Source organism: Pygocentrus nattereri, chromosome 1 (genome assembly GCF_015220715.1).
Source record: "Pygocentrus nattereri isolate fPygNat1 chromosome 1, fPygNat1.pri, whole genome shotgun sequence".
Classification (NCBI taxonomy): Eukaryota; Metazoa; Chordata; class Actinopteri; order Characiformes; family Serrasalmidae; genus Pygocentrus; species Pygocentrus nattereri.
Window position 1 is genome coordinate 28,703,468 of NC_051211.1, and position 12,782 is coordinate 28,716,249.

The 12,782-nt window shown below is 37.0% G+C and overlaps 1 protein-coding gene across 1 annotated transcript in view; it reads right to left on the bottom strand.

Moving 5' to 3' along the window:
- Positions 1 to 3,959, bottom strand: part of mapre3b (microtubule-associated protein, RP/EB family, member 3b) — a 29,194-nt gene extending 25,235 nt beyond the window's left edge. Inside the window, exon 1 of the mRNA XM_017710713.2 lies at positions 3,853 to 3,959. The gene's annotated coding sequence lies outside the window, so the exon portion shown is untranslated. The remainder of the gene's footprint in view (positions 1 to 3,852) is intronic.
- Positions 3,960 to 12,782: the final 8,823 nt, after the last annotated feature.

The window sequence follows — 12,782 nt, forward strand, 5'->3', positions numbered from 1 at the left end:
TCACTGGGGGACAAACAAACACTATGCATTGATTCTCAGGTCACACTGGTAGAACACTAAACTTTGACCAACAGGATCTGCAAGTTGTACCAATTACTCATATAAACAAACACATGAAATCATGAGATCACCTCCTGCTGATGTGTGAACCCGCACTTCAACAAATATGACGTAAGTGTGAATATGACTTGCACAAAGTGATTTAGACTATTGTTGACATGATTTTTTTCTTTTTTTTTCTTTTTTTCAAAAAAGCAGTAATGATGCCCTACCTCTTATTCTTTAACAATACCTTTTCACAATTTTACACGGAGCAGTGACAATGTGTATCGGTTCATTTTTAATAAAAAGATACATTGGTGTAATTTTGTGCTCAAAAGCTTATCAAAGCAGCTGAATGCTAAGTGACTGCTACAAATAACATAGGCACCCTCAGATCTCAGTCGTGACTAAATAAAGGTTATTAAAATCTAGACCGCAGCTCTAAATTGCATTCTGGATTTTTGTTGGACTACCCAGCAGCCAGCCTATGAGAGTTGATGTCTCTTACTGAGTTAGTGACTGATGTCCATTGTTGAAATGTGCATGTGCAAATGCTGCCCATGATAAGCAGCAGGTAGTTATTCACAATTAAATGTTGCTGTCTTACCCTACCATTGACACCAATCTATGGCTAAAAATTGACAGAGGACTGCTAAAACTAATCTTGGGGAATCATAGGTCTTGAAATATAGATCTTACAACCCCATAAAAAGAAAATGCAATGATATGCAAATCAAGTAAACCATATATCAAAGGAAAATATCACAAACACAACATATCTAATGTTAAAACTGAGAAAAATGTATTGTTTTTTGAAAAATATATGTCCATTCTGAATTTGATGCCCACAACATGTTATAAAAAAGTTTGGATGGGGCATGTTTACCACTGTGTTTCATCACCTCTTCTTTTAACACACTCTTTAAATGTTTGGTAACTGAGTAGGACCAATTGCTGTAATTTTGAAAGTGAAATGTTTCCTGTTCTTGTTTGATATAGGATTTCAGCTGCTCAACAATTCAGGGTCTCCTTTGTTGTATTTTTCATTTCATAATGTGCCAAATGTTCTCAGTGGGTGACATGGCACTTTAGCACCTAATACAGGAAGAACGGTTTGGCATAAGCAAGGCCTTCCCTGAAAAAGACATTGTCTGGATGGCAGCATATGTTACCAAAACATGTATCAGCTTTAATATTTAAAAACTGTGCACTGATAACAAGATGAGTGTTCCTTAGCCTGGAGGTCACAGTGTCTTTGAGTTCCAAAAATAATTAAAAATTTTCATTTGTTGGACCACAGGACACTTTTCCATTTTACCTCCATCCATTTTAAATGAGCCTGGGCCCAGAAAAGGCAGCAGCATTTCTAGATCCTGTTTATATATGGTTTCTTTTTTGCATTTTAGAGTTTTAAAATGCATTTGTGGATGCAGCAACAAAGTGTGTTCATAGACAGGTTTTCAGAAGTGTTCCTGAGCCCATGCAGTGACTTCCACTAGAGAATCATGTCTGTTTTTAATGCAGTGCCACCTGAGGGCCCAAAGATCATTGTCGGCAAATACTGATTTTTGGCCTTGTACCTTGCATACAGAGATTTCTCCAGATTCTCTCAGTCTTTTAAAGATTGACTTGTAGATGATAAAATCCCCAAGTTCTTCACTGTTTTACATTAAGAAATGTTATTCTCAAATTGTTGCACTATTTGCCCACACAGTCTTTCACAGAGTGGTGAACCACTCCTCATTTTTACTTCTGAAAGATTCCGCCTCTCTGGGATGCTGTTTTTATATCCGGTCATGTTACTGACCTGTTGCCAATTAACCAATAGGTGTTTTCTTTGGCATTACAAATCTTTACCAGACTTTTGTTGCCCCATCCCATTTTTGGAACATGTTGTTGGCCTGAATTAAATATTGGGTCTAAATGATTTGTACATCATTGAATTTTGTTTTTATTTACATTTTGCACAGTGTCCCAACCTTTGGGGTTGTATAATGGCTAAAATAACACAGTGGTGAGAACATGTATTTGAGGCTGACCTGTGTCTGACTGTTGTTGATTTTTTTTTTCCATCTTGCTGTATAAGCACCCTTAATTAGCTATAATTAACTGTTCCAGTAACTATGTGAGGTTATAATGATGAAGCACTAGCACCAGAATATAAACTGTAATTAATTCATTTACTGGAATTATTACTTTGTAAAGTTACCCTTTTTTTACAACCGTAATGTTAGCTGGTTCAGAAGTTATAACGGCAGTGAGAGAATGAGTTGTTTTTGGTCGCTTTTTTATATTCTCATGAGAAAATGTACATTTTGCTTGACTTTACACATGACTCTGAGTGACTATAGACTTTGTGCAAATCACCACTTTGTAAAAACCTCACTAAGTTAACGTCAGCTTGTGCAAGTAAAAATCATCTTGGAGTCTGAATATGCAGGCTGTGTTTATATAACTTTACACATCAAAATACGTCCTATTCTACATCCATTGACTTGTCTAGTTTTGATTAGTCCCTGATACCATTTATGTATCTGGCTGGCCACCAGTCCATCACAGAGGAAGGGTCTGTGTGTGTGTGTGTGTGTGTGTATATGGTATACCTCTGGACAGCATGTACACAAGAATATAATATGACAATTTCCATTACCTTTCCAAAAACCTTCCAAAACTTTGCAAAAAGCCCTCAGGTTTCTTCTTCTCATGTAGCTCTGGCAGTCAAATTTTCCAAATGCCGTGAGCTTTATGCAGTACTAGTCAAAGGTGGACAGCAAGTCGCTCCTATTTTTGTTTTTAATTTGATTCTATTTAGTTGCACCTGAACTGCTTTGCTGTTCCACTTACTTTGAAGCTGTAGCACTTTATGTAAGGGTAAAATGATACTAAAAGGAAAAGAAAAGCACCTATAACAAACTTTTGTTCTTGTGCTGATGCTGGAGGTATTAATTACAGCTCCATAGGAAGCTCATTATTGGAAGTTTTTTATTGACTTGATTTTTTAAAAATACCAACTCTGGTTGTATTTTTATAGAACCTGTGTAAGAATTTAAAGCATTTACTAAGCACTTAAGTCTTATGATAATATTACTTTTACTTCTTACGTAACAGTACTTTACTTAAGTATGGTTAAGACTACTCAATCCATCACTGGTCCTAGTTAAAATTACACTAAGCTAACTTGACTGTAATTACGTCATCACATTAAAGGTCTAACTGCAAATCAGGTTGGTTAGTTAACCTAGATAATTGGCTATTAAGCTGGCTAGCAACGATAACAATAGCAAAGACTGCAAGAGCATGTTGGACAGGACATTAATATTTAGGTTTTAATTATTACACCACTATATTAAAGAGCAAACAAGCACCATTACACTCTTAGCGAAAGCAGCTAAGTATGTGGCTGTAAATTAGCAACGATAAACTTCTTCAGGAGGCCTTTGGCTACAAACAGACTGGTCAACTGACAACTCAACGGATGCACTAATCAGGACTCGCACACTATGAAAAAATTCCAGCTAAACTGTTTACCATACGCTTTAGTCTTACGATAGTGAGCAAGACTACGAACGTTTGTTCAATGTGCATTACCGAACGGCAAAAGCTTCCAATTTAAGTAGCTAGTTAGTTAACTGGTAGACGTTTCATTCACAATCCTCAAACGGGTCAGGATTCTCACCCTAGTAACATAACTATAACGCTGCTGTGTACACTGTTTGTTTACTAGGGCGCGCGATGACCACAGTAACGTTAGTCCAAATTACATATCATCTAAATAGTGGCAAACGTTTTAGGAGTAGACATTTTACTCACAGTCCTCAAAAGAGGTCCTTGTGTGTTGTGTTGCGTGTCCCTCGGCCCGTCGCTGCGTGTGTTAGCGATGACCGACTGATGAGTGAATCGTTCTTCTGAACCGGTTGTTTTCGACACACTGCACGAACCGATTCACAAGTTCAACTGAACCACAATTTCTGTACCACTTACGCAACTTTGGCCCATCATAGGATGAATATCCGAATTCCATCTTTTACATTACCACAGCATACGATATTACCCTGTAACAATAACCCCCTTGAACTCACTTGCAGTTTTCAGCGTTAGTCTGCTCCCTCTTTCAGTGAATCACGCTGACTTATATTTTTGAATCGACTGTTTGAAACGGACGTTCGAGTCATTGAAACGGACAGGTTGGAGGAGTCGGTTTGATGAAACTGAATCAAATTTCACTCTGCTGAGCGCAACGCTGCGACCGGCTAAGCCAAAGCAGCGCGTACTGAACAGGCAGAGCGCAAACACTTTTTACCCGGCTCGTCACATTAAGCACTCTAGACGAAACGGACTACGGGTTATGGTAATGCTTGTGCTTACATGTAACAAACCAGTAGATTACCTCTAGTCGAAATGGGAGTTTTTGGTTTTGCTGTTTTATTCTGAGGAACACTGCAGGGCCGTGGGAGTCCTACACATGCGCAGTAGTGTTTTTTCCACATGGTACTAAAGAATGAGGTAAGCTCGACAATACGGATGGACGAATGAAGCCAACTTTATAGACACAGTGTTTTCCCTTATTTGGACACCAAAAATATGATATCACGATATACAAATAATAATGCTAACAAGAACAAGAACAGCAATAACAACAACAATAATATAATTATAATATGGTGTGAGTATTTTAGCCTACAATTGTTGTGGTCATTTTATTGATGTTGTTGTTGCTGTTATTATTATTATTATTATTATTATTATTGATGATTATTGTTGTTGTTATTGTTGTTGGTTTTATTATTATATTACAATTAATAATAATAATAATAATAATAATAATAATAATAATAATAACAACAACAGCAGTAAAATTACAAAAATTTTTAGAAGCCCTTCACAATTAACACAAGATACAAGGTTGGGTGACAGCTTGTGATTGAAATGATTTCTCTCATTATTATATCCCTTTTTTAGTATCCCTTTTTCTGAACCAGTTCTTTTGGGTTCTCACTGACTTCAGAGGGTACACCCTCTGGGTAGACCCTCTCCAGGTTTTTGTCTTCTACACGGCCATTAGCGTTTGGTCATATAAGCTGCCAAATTACTCTAATTTAACCATCTGCAACACTGATGTAATATCAAATAAACAGAGATCCACCCCCAAGGTGCAGGAACAATTCTTGGTATAAAAGGTATGAGGGTGCAAGCAGGTAGGCCAGAGGCTCTGCCTGGCCTAAAGGGAGTGAATGAATGGAGGAAAATCATGAATTGCCAGAACTGCTATTTTGTGGACGTACAGTGCCTTGAAAAACTGTTCATACCCTTTTTTCCACATTTTTTCATGTTACACCCACAAACTTAAATGAATTTTGATGGGAGTTCATGTGATAGAACAACACGAAGTAGCAAGTGATTGTGAAGTGACAAGAAAATTATACATGGTTTTCAAAAATTTGTACAAATAAAAATAGGAAAAGTGTGGCGTGCATATGTATTCACCCCCTGAGTCAATACTTTGTAGGACCACCTTTCGCTGCAATTACAGCTGCAACTCTTTTGGGTATGTCTCTACCAGCTTTACGCATCTAGAGGCTGAAATTTTCGCCCATTCTCCTTTGCAAAATAACTCAAGCTCTGTCAGACTGGATGAAGAGCGTCTGTGAACTGCAATCTTGCCACAGATTCTCAGTGGGATTTAGGTCTGGATTTTGACTGGGCCATTCTAACACATGAATATGCTTTGATCTAAACCATTTCATTGTGGCTCTGGCTGTGTGTTGAGGGTTGTTGTCTTGCTTTCGTTTATTTTCAACTTTAATCATTCTACCATATATCCATTTCTTAACTAGTCACAATGTGTGTAATATAAAAAAAGAGTACTAGCAGATAATGTGACAATTATGGTTCATTTATGGCACAGAGCCAGTGTCTTGGAAAACTCGTTTTTACATTGCCAAACAGAGTTGATATGACCAACAAAACTTTATAGACGTAATCCTTGTTTTTCTAAGTTACTGGCAGGAGTGTTTGCTTCTTTCTCTGCTCTATCTTGCTAGTCTTTTATGGCTTTTTACATTTTCAATTCATTGTTGCATATTTTATTATGTATTATATATTGGAGGATTTTGTTTTGTTTAATTTGGGGAACAGACAGTCTCAATTTGGTGGAACCTATGTGGTGTCTCAAGGCAGCTGATAAATGATCAGTTTAGCTTGTTTGTCTGCTGCCTGGCTTTGGCCCTGGTGTGTCAGCAGCTGATTGCCCTACATTGAAGCCTATCTGAGAGATTACAAGCTATGCTATGGGAAATGAGAGCAGCACCCTCCCGTGAGGGGTCCATACCATGCCCACTTGAAGACCCTACAATGGACACCAATTATCTACAAATCCCATTGTTTTCTGAGCACCACTTCGACAACCAGCAGTTCAGCAACCATAACCTGCTGTAGTTTTCGGTGCCACGTGGACCTGGGATGGGGCCACAGCATATTATGGCATTGAACATCATCTGGACTCATTTATACACCTCTTTAATGTTATCTTTAGTTGTTTCTGACTGCCACATATGAATGCCATAAGTACTTGCATGAATGACTGTTCTTGAATATCTACGGCTAGTTAGCAGCTTCAGATTCCCTCTAATGTCTGGCACCCTGGGTCCCGGTATACAGCTAACTGCTTCTGGTGTCCCTAAAGGAGAAGCTATATTCACATGTCATAAAATAAAATCACCTAAAACTAGAACTCTTTCAACAGGCATCTCAGAGGGTGTCTCACTGAGTGGGACAAACCTGTCTATTCTGCCAATAATAAGCTATAATAAGCAATATATATATATATATATATATATGATTCCTAGACTTTATGATTAATCTTGCTTTAACCTATCTGACCTCTTTCTCTTTTCATCTCTGTGTTATAATTTTATCATTGACTGTTTTCAACATATACAGTTATCTTACAATGACAGAATATTTTGATCTTTTAATGGTGAAGTTATTGTCTGGGTAGAAAGGAAATGAAGAAGAAGTAAAGATTACCAAACACAAAGCTTGTTATATTGTCGGTGAATTTCAATTTGAGTGACTATTTTTACATAACAGACATCATAAAGTCATAAGTTTATTTTCAGGGATATCCCACAGAATTTTGATTTTGAGACTTTCAGGTGGTGCAAGAGGTTAACAAAGGAGGTCCCAGAGCCTCCTCAGAACTCCCTGTATTTTGCGCCTTAGTTATCCCCAACAGAAAAAAACAAAAAATTATCGCACAGTTTAAACTGTTGGTGCACTAAAAATCAATTCCACTATTTCACAAACAAAAATGGCAAATCATTAATGAACTTCCCTGAAATTATGTGTTAATATTATTCCATATTTTCAACTAATTTTTCTGTTTGTGTAAAGCACTCTGATATCTGGGAGTAGACATACATATATGCTAGTATACCATTTTCCTTTCAACAACTATCAAGGATTATGAATGATAAATGATTTCTGATTGGTGTACAATTATGAAAATTCATCTTTTACAATACCTGTTAAGAAGTCTCATTTTGTTGGAGTGTTGGATTGCTCAGTGTAGCCCACTGCTGAATTCTCCACTAGATGGCAGTGCATGTGTGTGTACATGGTAATGAGTGTTTAACACATATTAAGTTGTCTAGCTTAATCTGTCTAATAACTTACCTTAGTATTTAAATTTGAGTCATTTTTTCCCCACATTTCCACAACCAAGGAATGTGATGCTTTGATGTAGCTGTAATGAATTACTTCACAGATGTGAATTCCCTCCCTTCAGCAAATATACAACATGAACTAAAATAAATGTTCATATTTATTTACAATGAAGTCAACCGCTGTTATGCTGATGAGTGCAAATGTTGTGGCCAACAAAATGTAGTAGGCTAGAACTCTTAGAAAAATAGGCTATAAAAAGTATATATAAATAAAAAAATATAAAAGGCAATAATACCCAGAGCTGAAGCACATGTGTATGTTATTAGGGGAAGAGCTTGACCTTTGGAACTGTGGGCCTTGGATCCAAGACAGAACCTGGCCAGAGAGCTGAGAGTGGAAGCTTTGCTTATAGACTAACTTTTAAAGAGTGCTTTAAGGCATTTGTATTCTCATTTGTGATTGAATCTATGTGTAATCTAAAAACAAAGCTCCCAGTTTGACAGTTTTACATTCACAGTACACTTCTGCATGAATTATGAAAGGGCCCACAGTCTATACATTTCCTCTTTTTTTTGTTGCCGCTGAGGTCCACTTATGTTTTTCTGGTTTTATGCATCATTTTCTGATTTTCTTCATCCCTCAGAATTACAGTGGATATAAAAAGTCTACACACCCCTGTTCAAATGCCAGGTTTTTGGGATGTAAAAAAATGACAGCAAGACAAATCATTTCCCAACTTTTCCCACCTTTAATGTGACCTATAACCTGTACAATGCAATTGAAAAACAAACAGAAACCTTTACATTGGAAAAATATAAAATAAAAAACTTAAAATAACCTGGTTGCATAAATATGCACACCCGTAAACTAATACTTTGTTGCAGCACCTTTGGCTTTTATTACAGCACTCAGTCTTTTTGGGTAGGAGCCTATCAGTGTGGCACATCTTGATGTGGCAATATTTGCAGACTCTTCTTTGCAAAACCGCTCCAAATCTGACAGATTGCGAGGGCATCTCCTGTGCACAACCCTCTTCAGATCACCCCACAGATGTTCGATAGGATTCAGGTCTGGACTCTGGCTGGGCCATTCCAAAGTCTTAATCTTATTCCGGTGAAGCCATTCTTTTGTTGATTTAGATGTATGCTTTGGGTCATTGTCGTGCTGAAAGATGAAGTTCCTCTTCATCTTCAGTTTTCTAACAGAAGTCAAAGGTTTTTTGCCAACACTGACTGGTATTTGGAACTGTTCATAATTCCGTCCACCCTGACTAAGGCCCCAGTTCCAGCTGAAGAAAAACAGCCCCAAAGCATGATGCATGCTGTAGGTGTGGTGTTCTTTTGGTGATGAGCAGTGTTGTTTTTGCGCCAAATATACCTTTTGGAATTATGTCCAAAAAGTTCAACCTTGGTTTCATCAGACCATAACACATTTTCCCACATGCGTTTGGGAGATTTCAGATGTCTTTTTGCAAAATTGAGCCAGGCTTGGATGTTTTTCTTTGAAAGATAAGGCTTCCATCTTGCCACCCTACCCCATAGCCCAGACATATGAAGAAGACAGGAGATTGTTGTCACATGTACTGCACAGCCAGTACTTGCCAGAAATTCTTGCAGCTCCTTCAGTGCTGCTGTCGGCCTCTTGGCAGCCTCCCTCTTCTTCTTGTCTTATCATCCATTTTGGACGGATGTCCTGTTCTTGGTAATGTCACTGTTGTGAAATGTTTTCTCCACTTGATGACAGTCTTCACTGTGTTCCATGGTATATTTAATGACTTGGAAATTCTTTTGTAGCCTTAACCTGACTGATATCTTTGAATAATGAGATCCCTCTGATGCTCTGGCAGCTCTTTGCGGACCATGGCTTGTGCTGGAAGATGTGGCTACAAAAATGTAAGGACAAGCCTGCTAGAACAGCTGAACTTTATTTGGGGTTGATCAGAGGCACTTTAATTGGTGACAGGTGTGTGCTGACTCCAATTTAACATGAGTTTGAATGTAATTGGTTAAATCCGAACACAGCCACACCCCCAGTTATAAAAGGGTGTGCACACTTATGCAACCACATTATCTCAGTTGTTTATTTTTACTTCACCTCCCTGAAAGATTTCTGTTTGTTTGTCAATTGCATTGTACAGGTTATAGGTCACATTAAAGGTGGGAAAAGTTGTGAAATGACTTGTCTTGCTGTTATTTTTTACATCACAAAAACCTGGCATTTGAACAGGGGTGTGTAGACTTTTTATATCCACTGTAAACATGCTGTTACTAAGACTGATACATATAAATGACCCCTGTTTGGACTAAAAAACAGTCTGAAACTCTCATAATTTCTGTGGATATATGTAATTGAGTTGATTCTTGTGACATCATAAAAAACCTTGACTTCAAAACAGGCTATTTTTGAGGTGTTGTTTTCATAGATGGATTGCATGCACTGGGGACTGAGTGTTGCAATTAGACACTTTATGAATCTTTACTCATTGACTAAAAAGGAAGCTTCACCTCCAACAACACGTAGGTTTTGCTCTTTATACAGTGATATGCTAATTAGTGGCATCTGATAAGTTGTGCAGAACTGTGGGTGATCTTTTCCAAGTATGAGTATAAACTCTGTGAGACTGCTTGACTGGCACTCCCAAAAGATGCTTTATACTCTCAGAAGAAAAGGTATGACACTGTCACTGGGGCAGTACCCCTCTTGTCACTGTGGTGGTACCCTCAGGGGTACATCCCAGTACCTTTAGACAGGGAACATAACTGAACCATAATCCACTGAAATTATATTTTCTAAGTTGTACTGACTTCACACACCCTGTCTCGCCTCCAGGCTTTTTATTTAATTGTTCTGTTTTAAAACATTAGTTTATAAAAAGATACACAGTTCTACTTTTCCACTAGGAAAAACTTACTTAAGGTACACAGTTGGACCTTAAAACCACTGTTGCACCTTTGAGGGTACACTTACATTGTTTGTAACTTGATGAATGAATCATGTACCTGCATGGTACCTTTATTTCTAACAGTGTAGAGTCTTCCCAGTAGGAGTGAAGTAGGGGAGAGCGTGAAATTTGTATGCAAAACTTTGGGTATCCCAGACCAAATGATTTCTTTTGTTGATTCTTGATATAAAAAGAAAGAAAACCCAGCCTCTGCAGCAAACTGTCACAACTTGCAATTGATTTTTGTCGTCAGATTCTTTCTATTCTTGTTTTACAAATTTTTCTTGCAGAACACTTCTATTTTTGTGATGTCCTTGAGCCATCTTCAATGTTCAAGATCCACCCCCAGATTTTCAAAGATGTTCAAAAAAATAATAATTTGTTGAGTCAACTTAAAAAATAAGTAACCTGGTTGCCTTAAAATTTTAAGTTAATTAAAACTCAAATTTTAAGTTCATAAAATGTAGTATTCAAATTAAGTCAAAGAAAGAAATGATGTGGATCTGATTAACATTTCAAATTAGACGGTGTTCTGTGAAAAACTAAATACTTTTTGTTAACACAATATTGTTTTGGTTAATATGACTTAAGATTCTATTCCATTTCAACTCATTCAAGCTTGGGTATGCATTGAGACAAGTCACAATTTTAAGGAAACGTGACACAAAAATGTATGTGTAGTTGTATTAATTACTGATTTTACTTTGTGTTGACTTAAAATTTCAGTCAGGTTAACTACAAATACCTTGTTGTCTTAACATTCCAAGAAACTGACTTGGTTGCCTTAAAATGTTAAGTTGTGTTGACTCATAATTAAAGTTAACATGACAAGACATTCTGTATTTCTGTTTATTCTGACAACTTCAAATGTACAACATACAAATACATCCATGTGATGTACAAAAACACATTAACACATTCATTTAAATTTTGCACAGGAGATTAATATACTGAAGTAGTATATTAGTCAAAAAAACTCAATACTGTACATTTATCACAGTCAGAGCAAAACTAACTTCAAACTGCATAAACCCCAGCAACTCCACTGCACTTGTACCAGCGCAGCAACTGCAACTATGATACTACTATGCCAGTGTCACTGCTTTGCAGAGAATGGTCTTCCTCTCATATTCACTCAACTGTCTGACTGTGGACAAAAACGTACCATAGTTTAACTGCATAGAGAATGGCAGACAAGCTGTAAATGGCAAAAAATGGACTATAGTTCTAAACAGATATCTGCTGTAACTGTACACAGAAATGCTAGTTTTACCCATTGAGTTTAGCAAAATGTAATAAAATTAATTTAACTAACAGAACAGTACCTAATAAAGTGGCTGGTGCACACATAACAACTTCAGCCTTTATGAAAAAGCTTCTTTTTATTATAAAGAGGAATGGCATATGCATTACCGAACCCAAAAACAGAACAAGATCAATAAACATTGCATGGAAACTACAGCACATGGCATTAAGTCATTCTCTAATACAGTGAAGGTATGTTTACATGTAGTTGTGTGGTACACATGCTGTTCAAGGTAAGAACTAAAAATCTTTGATTTCTTAGAATATGGAATCTTATAATGGCAACTTGTTTGACTGTGTTCCTAGAATGAACAGGATGAAACGGCTGTGTTACTTGACATGACACAGACATGACCAAGGAACATATGATGTATAAGCTACAGCATGTAACAACAACATGTAAATGACACTATACACCAGTTGAACTGGAACAAATTTTACGCCACTGTCATAACAAAACCTCAAACTTCTAAAACAATAATTTTACAAAAGTAGTTGGAGGAATTTTGAATATGTCAATGTAGCAAGATTTTACCTTAAGTAATTTTAAATTGACGTTTTTATTTATCCATTTATCATGAATATTTGACTTATGTAAACAGCACCTGGCATTTTGAAATTATAAAAGACAAAAACAGAGACTGTGTTTTGTTGGAACAGTGACAATATATTACATCTTTACAAAGTTTACTGCAGCAGTTTGCTACAGTTGAATCCGTGCACTGTTGCACAGCATGTATCCTCACCGATATTCATGATCACTTTTGGATGACCTCAAATGTATACCTTAACTCCTTGGGATAACTGATATTTGAGGCACAGAGAAGAC